Below are 8,173 nucleotides of genomic sequence, written 5' to 3'. Positions count from 1 at the left end.
TCCTTTCCTTAGGGGTGGCCGAGAGCTGTTGTTTCATTTGAAAAATGAGAGGTGACTTTAGAAAATGTTTGTCTGTGGTCAGGAAGCTGACTTTCACAGAGGACGGGCCCAGCGGGCCCAAAAAAGCCTAGCGTCCTCTAAGGAAGGTCTCCTGGATCTCTGCAGACCTCAGGCCTGATCATCACTCCTATTTCCCTGACTTTCAGACTAACTAAGAGATTTCCCGGAAATAGCCCTGGGAGCAAAAGAGCACCAGCTTCTCATCCCTGTCTCCTTTTACAGAGGAGGACACTGAGGCTCTGAGAGGAAGTGATCTACAAAGAAAGCAAGGGGCTGCCTCCTAGGGGCCCTCTGGCTCCCACTAATTCAGGTCCCCAGGGACCATTTTCTCTCCTCCTCCAATCCTGAAGCATCTGGCACCAAGCAAGAGTGAACAGGCGTTCGGAAACAACTCTTTTCACCCAAATGGTCAGATCTTGGACACTGCCATCTTTACTAGACAAAATCCAAAGCACACGATGGAAGAATACTGAGCCAGAGGGCAGAAAAGTGGGCTTCCTCGCCTTTCACACCCTGCAGGATGGTTGACAAGTCACTTCCCCTTTCTGACCCTCAGGTTCCTCATCTGAAAAGTAACTCGATTTTACAAACAAGATAAAATTGGACTAGATTGAAGGTTCTTAACTTGGAGTCTGTAAACTTGTTTTTAGAATATCTTGATAACTCGATTTGCAGATACCAACTTCCTGGGGTGATTTACAGATTTCCCTTAAAGCATTTAAGAAGATGATGTAGAGAAGGGGTCCCTAGGCTTCTCCAAACTGCCATTGCACAAAAAAAGTTGAGCAGTCCCTCTACATCCCATGTTTCTACCTTGCCCACTGGAAAACCATGCTCTGCTACAGACTCATTTTATTCTGTGCCATTGGACTAAATTCAAGCCGAGCATCCCATGGGCCAAGAGCTATTGTTGTGACCTCTCCAAGGTGGCCAGAGAAATCCTGGGAGAAACTGAGCCTTGAATGCCGTCTTCTGCCTGGATGCCATGCTGCTTGGCACGAGCCATCTATGCTACATGAATTGGGCAACTTTCCCAGGTGAGCCCGAAAGGGAACTCCCTGGGGCCGGGAAGGTGGAGCCGTGCTCCACTTGTCTGGACTGGAAATCGTTCCTTGTGTGTATTCCCCAGCCTGTTGCAAAGCCTGTCACCATAAATACTTGCTACATCTCTAGCATCATCTCTTGCCATCAATTTCCCAGCTTCCCTTTTTATTACTAACAACTGCACTAGGTTCCCTTTCCCAAGAAGCTGAAACACCCAGGTGAACGGAGGTGGAGATTACGCCTGGTGGGGGCCCAGAGGATGAAAACTCAATGGGATTTTTACGTTCCAAAGCCCCAGGACTGGATAGTTGCTCCCAGAGGAAACAACAAAATCTGTTCTTGTTCTTTCCTAACTGGTCATGGCTCTGAGAGCCTGGGCACAGCCCATCCTCAGCAGGAACCTCTTTTTGACTCATCTAGTAAAGCTCCTGGCTGAGGCCCAAAGAGGTGCTACCATTCAAGGATACAGAGAGCCCTAGCAGTGCCACAGAGAACCAGAGAACCTTCAGAAACACCAGAGAGCCAAGCTCTGGAGCTTGCTGGCCCTTCAGCGTCCCCTAGGAGCAGCTGAAGACAGAAAGGCTCCCTACCTGCAAAGACAGGACATCGGAATAGAGATGACTAGAGATCACAGACTGTCCTGGGGTGGGTGGCAGGTCACAACCCCGAGGGATTTTCCTTTCTAATACCAAGTGCTTCCCGAACAACTAAGTCCCCGCCTGCTGCCACACCATCCTGACCGGGCTGTAGCTTGACAGGCTCCGACAACATGACAGATTGCATTTCTCTAACTCTCTAACTAACCAGCCCTCGTTTCTCTGTGGCTTGACACAAAGACTTTTGGGAAATGGATTCTGAGCCATTCATCCCTGAATGTGGAAAAAGGGCCTCTGGGGTGGCAAAATCAAGTCTCTTTCCCTCTCTGGGCCTCATTTTCCCTACCTGTCAAATGGGAGGATTGAACTAGATGATCTCTGTCCTTTCTAGCTCAGAATTCTCTGCTCTGAGGTCCTCTCCTCCAGTGCCCAGAGCTGGGCGACATCTGGGCCCCCCCAAATGCCACCGTGACGTCCTCTCCCCTTCCACTCTGAAGCAAGTGGCAAGGAGCAGGCTACCTACTGCTCACTCCTCCTTGGTCTTGGCCAGCTCTCTCTTTGTCTTTGTGTTCTTCGGCTGCTGCTGGGGCTGCTCCCTTAACTCTGGCGGAAGAGCTCCTCTGAGAGTATAACCCTCAGGAATGCTCTCAGGTCCCAGACTTGTTGAGGCCCCTCCTCCTACCGTGACCAGCCTCCATGGCTATGCTGTTGGGTGAGGTCAGGTCCTGGCCAAACCCCACATGGTGACACTTACCCTGAAGCTCACCCTGGACTTGCAGCTTGGTGACATGGCATGAAGTCTGGGGACAGCAGCAGGGCCCTGGCTAGCACAGAATCTTGCTGATCAAATGCAGAGGGCTGTTTGAAGAGGAAGCTACACATGTGTGGTGTCTTACCACAGAACCGAGCTGAAGGTAGGTGCCCTAGATGGTGATGTCATCGACCCCTCTTTCTTTTTATTTTCATTGGTGGAGAAGAATTCAAAAGGCCAATGCTGTGGATTAAAAACATGAAACCATTGCCCCACGCGAGGCTCTCTCGCTTGCTGTCACCTGGCTTCTTCCCCCCACACAGAGCTCTCACGGGAGCCCTTTGGCAGTTTGAGTCCCAACAGGAAGCTGGAGAGCACCTTAAAGATCAACTAGTTCAACCTCCTCCTTTTCGAGGTGGGGAAACTGAGCCTCAGAGGGAAGGACATGACCCAAGGTTCCCCCAGTGGCTAAGCAGCAGAAGCAGGATTATCTATGGCCACAGGGAACAATGACCAGAGATACAAGTCACAGAAGAATCGGAGCTGAAAGGGATCTTAGAGCTCACTGAGTCCTGCCTTCTCATTTTAGAGAAATGGAAACCAGGGGCAGCTGGGTGGCTCAGTGGATTGAGAGCCAGGCCTAGAGACAGAAGGTCCTGGGTTCCAATCTGGTCTCAGACACTTCCTAGCTGTGTGACCTTGGGCAAGTCACTTGACCCCCATTGCCTAGCCTTTGTCACTCTTCTGCCTTGGAGCCAATACCAGTATCAATTCTAAGATTGAAAGTGAGGGTTTAAAAATAAAAAGAAACTGAGGTCCCGAGGAAGAAAGCAACTTGCTCCCAGTTACACAGCTAATGAGCAGTAGAGGTGAGACTTGAACCCAGATTCTCTGACTCCAAATTCCAGCACTCTTTCCCCTATATCTTGTTGCCCTTCCAAGTTGTTTTGGAGCCAAAAGCAAGAAGGATTTAAGAGCACAATCTGAAAATCTGAGGAAATCAGGAGCTCCCCATTGCCTCTAGCCTAAAACACAAACTTGTCTGTCATTTAAAGCCCTTTGCAGTATGGCTCCAACCTGTTCTTCTAGACTAATTTCATATTACTCCCCCGCTACACACATTACATTGCAGCCAAGTTGACTTAGTAGCTAGAGCCCATAAATGACAGTCCATCTCTTGCCTCTGGGACTTTGCCCAGGCTGTGCCCCCATGCCTGGCATCCACTTACTCCTCCCCTCTATCTCTGGGAATGCCTCACACCATTCAAGACTCAGCCTGCCCTTTGTTCTCCACTTCAGTTGACATCATTCTTCCATCTCCCCTTCTCAAATTCTTTGTTTTTATTTGCAATAGTTTTTGTGTTTACTGTATCATGTATTGACTACACAGTTCCTCTTGGGAGAATGTAAGTTCTTGAGGGCAGGGACAGCTCATTTTAGCTTGGGCATGGCCAGAACTGGCTCGGGGTCACCCATCTGCCTGGGCTGCACTTACTAAGTGCTTAAAGCAGTGGTTCCCAAACTTTTTGGCCTCCCGCCCCCTTTCCAGAAAAAATATCACGTAGCCCCCTGGAAATTAATTTAAAAATTTTAATAGCAATTAACAGGAAAGATCAATGCACCTGTGGCCATCACCGCCCTCCCTGGATCGCTGCAACACCCACCAGGGGGCGGTGGCGCCCACTTTGGGAATCGCTGGCTTAAAGGAATGGGAGTTCCATGAGTTTGGGCTCAAGTTCTAAACCATGAAGGCTAGAGGTGTGCAGGAGTGTAGACTTTTCACGCTGGAACGAGGCTTGAGAAAAAGGGAGGCCTCTAGCTTCGAGAAGGGAAGGTGTCGAGGGTGGGGGCATTTAAAGCGGGGAGGACATCTCCATGAGGCTTCTCCTATGGGCACAACTGCCCAGACTTTATGTGTGCCAGTGAGATCAGATGTAACTCCGGAAGACACAGGGAATAGGAGCAGAGTCAAGTCCCAACTAGAGATCATCTCTTCTTCCCATGAACTCTCAGAGTAGTCTGGACTGTTCTAAGCCACGTTTATACTTATACTGTACTCTGAATTTTTCCCCTGTGTCCATGTTCTATATTTTATCCCCTCATAAGCTCCCTGAGGGCAAGGACCACGCCTTTGCACACCTCATCCAGAACTCTGGACATGGCAGATACTTGCAATATTGGCTGACCTGAGTTCAAGTGAAGCCAGTTCTCCAGACTGCTAGTCCTGAGCTCTCACCTGCTCTTCTGACCACTCTCACCGCATCCCACCATAGGCCGTTACTTGCTTGGCTTTCCAGAGAAGAAATGAGAGGATATGGTGAGCTGTGAAAGAGGAACAGAAAACTCTCTTTCTTTGGACAAGACCTCCAGCTAGTGGAGTGTGGCCACCTGCCCCTGGGCAAAGTACCTCATCCACTGGAGACCTCCTTTCTTTGTCTAGAAAATGAGTATGACAGTTCTATCATGGCCTGCCTCCCTCACCGAGCTATTGGGAGGAGAGTGCCGTGCCACCCTGGAAGACCCAAAGAAATAGTGCCGATTGGTTCAAAGGGCTGATTTCTCTCTCCTTGGAACTCCTCCACTGCCGAGTCTTGATGTCTACCTCCTTCACGTACAGAATACACGAGGCCAAACGTAACTATGTGATGGCTTCGTGGACATAGCCCAACCTCTCCTCTTGGACACTCTCTTTTCTCTTGTCACTATGATGCTCGTCTCTCCTGACTGCCTCCTACCTGTCTGACTGGCCGATTCCTTCTTAGTCTCCTCTACTTCATTTTCATCCCGGTCATTAACTGCGGGCATCCTCTAAGGCTCAACCCTGGGCCCTCTCCTCACCTCTTTCTGTATTATGTCACTTGGTGATCTCATCAGTTCCCATGGCTTTAAGTATCATTTCTCAGAAAAGGATTCCCAAATATAAACATCCGGCCCTTGTCTCTCTCCTAGCCTCTAGTCCCACGTGACCCTCATCTCAAACCGGATGTCCCATAGACATCTCAAATGCAACGTATCCCAAACCAGAATTCATTATCTCCCCTGCTCCCACCCCATTCCTGTTCCAGAATTTTCCATTTCTAATTCGGGTCCCATGATCCTTCTTGTCACTAAGGTTCATACAGGACTCTTTGCTCTCCCTCAGCATTTATATGCGATTGCTCCCTCCACAAAACCTTCCACATCTATCCCCTTCTCTTTGCTCATGCACTACCACCCTAGTTCCAGACCCTCATTACTTCTCTCAAAGATGACTATAATGGTCTCCCGATTGATTTTCCTGTGCCTTGTCTACACTTTCTCCAATCCCTCCTCCACTCAGTTGCCAAACCAGTATATAGAAAAGAGTCGCCGGGCCATACGAATTTCCTGGGAAAGTGTTATGAGTAGTTGGTCATCCATCATGGATGGATGGACCAGTGGTATCGCAGGGTGATGTCATAACTCGCAAGTGAATTGGATCAAAGAGGCAGAGTCGCACAAATTTGTCAGCCTCCTTTCTCTCTTCCAGAGTCATCCAAGTCCAGTGGCATGACGAAAGTCAAGATGCCTGGCAATAGCCCAGGATACAGTGGATGACTTTGGCATCTTCGATGTCTGACCAAGCTCTGAATGATCCATAGTGCCCGCTTCAGCCCCCTTCATTGCCAGCAGAAAGAATTGTTCTTGCCTATCCATTCCATTGAGGGGAGTCTTCCCATGATTGGGGCAGACACCCCTGCCACCCCATACCTCACCACCTATGGATTTGAGGCCTGTCAGTTATCCTCAACCTGGTTTAGCCCATCTGTGGAGAAGGTTTTTACCAGGGTGTGGCTGCTGCTCATGCTACAGCTTCTTGGAGCTCTGGTGAGAGTTGAGTGAAAAGCAAACATGCCAAAGGTGGGTGAGAAGCCCTGAAAAGGATTCCACAAGTCCTCACACCAGAGGCCTGTGACAGCAGAGGACACATTAGGGGTTGGTGTGGTACCAGACTGTACAGGATGTGACCCCTTCTTGTCTGGGGCCCCCTCCCAACACATGATACTTGAGTTTTCTCCCTTGCTCTTATTTTTTTCAGCAGCAGCATTTTGAGACGCATTTATTCCCCCAACCTCTTCCTAATAACCTTATTTGTTGTTTTTTTTTTTTCTGGAATCAATTTTGTCTCTTTTCCACTGGTAGTTTGTTCCTCTAAACCCCTGTTTCTCAAATGTGTGTCAATAGAGCAAAAAGTCTGCAGGTCCTATCGGACTGGAAAGGCCTTCAATGTGGGACAGGAGAATAGCGTGCCTCCTGTCAATCAAGCATCCTGGCCTCGGAAAGGAGAAGCTCAACCCCAGGGTGAATCCCACCTCCTGAATCCTTTCAACCACAACACCTCTGATAAAAGGTGCCTCTTGGTTCCATTCTCATTTGATCTCTCATTCGATCTCTGTCCTACTTTTCCCTGAATTCCTTCTTTCCCCCACTAGTTCCCACTGACCCGTTTCAACTTATCTTTCCCAAACTTTGAGATTAAATCAGAAAGCTGGGCACTATAGAGGAGAACAGTTGTGAGAAATAAACAACACAATGGAGACGGAGGCTAGCCAGCCCAAGGTGAAAACCGCAGCAGAGTAGGTGGGGGCCAGAGCTCATAGCTGAAGCTATTATTTATAGATCCCAATGCACTGAGCACAGAAACAAAGAAATTGACTCAAGAAGGAAACTGGACTTCACACTGCTCATTGAGACTGAGCGAGATGAGATCAATGACCAACATAAGATGGCTGCGGAAGGGTACACCTAGTTCAAGAGCAAAAAGATAACTCCTATTCCTCTAGTTCTAAGGTCTGCAAAGAACTTCTGTAGCCTTATAAGGCAAGGAATACAAGGCTTATTTTTCCCATTTGACAGATGAAATGTAACTGGAATAAATGTAGAAGTGGGCTGGAAGTAGTTCCGACTGCAGCTGACAAGAGTCAATAGTTAAACTTTCAGAGTAAGCATTTACCCTTCAGAAATTGGCAAACAGACAATTCTCAGGGACTTATGAGAAAGAACACTATCCACATCCAGAGAAAGAACTGTGGGAGCAGAAACACAGAAGAAAACACTGCTTGATCACATGGCTCAATGGGGATATGATCGGGGACGTAGACTCTAAGCGATCACCTTAGTGCAAATATCAACAATATGGAAATAGGTCTTGATCAATGACGCATGTAAAACCCAGTGAAATTGCCACAGGGAGGGGGAAGGGAGGAGGGGAGAGAAAGAACATGAATCATGTAACCATGGAAAAATATTCTAAATTAATTAAACAAACAATTTTTTAAAAGAGCATTAAAAGCAAGAAAAGAAGAAGAAATTGGCAAAACACTATGAACCAGGGCTTAACTGATTGTTTTGTTGATTGTCTAGACTTAAGAGAGTGATGGAAAAAATATTCATAATGCAGATTATGTATGTAGTAGTAAAGTAATATGTAGTATGTAGTAATAGTAGTAGTAACAGTAGTAGTAGTGATGGTGGTGGTGGTGGTGAGGGTAGTGGTAGTGGTAGTAGTAATAGTAGCAGTAGTGGGGGTAGTAGTGGTAGTGGTAGTAGTAGTAGTAGTAGTAGAGGTGGTGGTGATAGTAGTGGTGGTGGTGGTAGTAGTAGAGGTGGTAGTGGTGGTGGTAGTGGTGGTGGTGGTAGTAGTAGAGGTGGTAGTGGTGGTGGTAGTGGTGGTGGTGGTAGTAGTAGAGGTGGTAGTGGTGGT

This window comes from Gracilinanus agilis, chromosome X (genome assembly GCF_016433145.1).
Source record: "Gracilinanus agilis isolate LMUSP501 chromosome X, AgileGrace, whole genome shotgun sequence".
NCBI classification, from domain to species: domain Eukaryota; kingdom Metazoa; phylum Chordata; class Mammalia; order Didelphimorphia; family Didelphidae; genus Gracilinanus; species Gracilinanus agilis.
The sequence above is the reverse complement of the archived record's forward strand: the minus strand, read 5'-3'. Positions refer to the sequence as shown.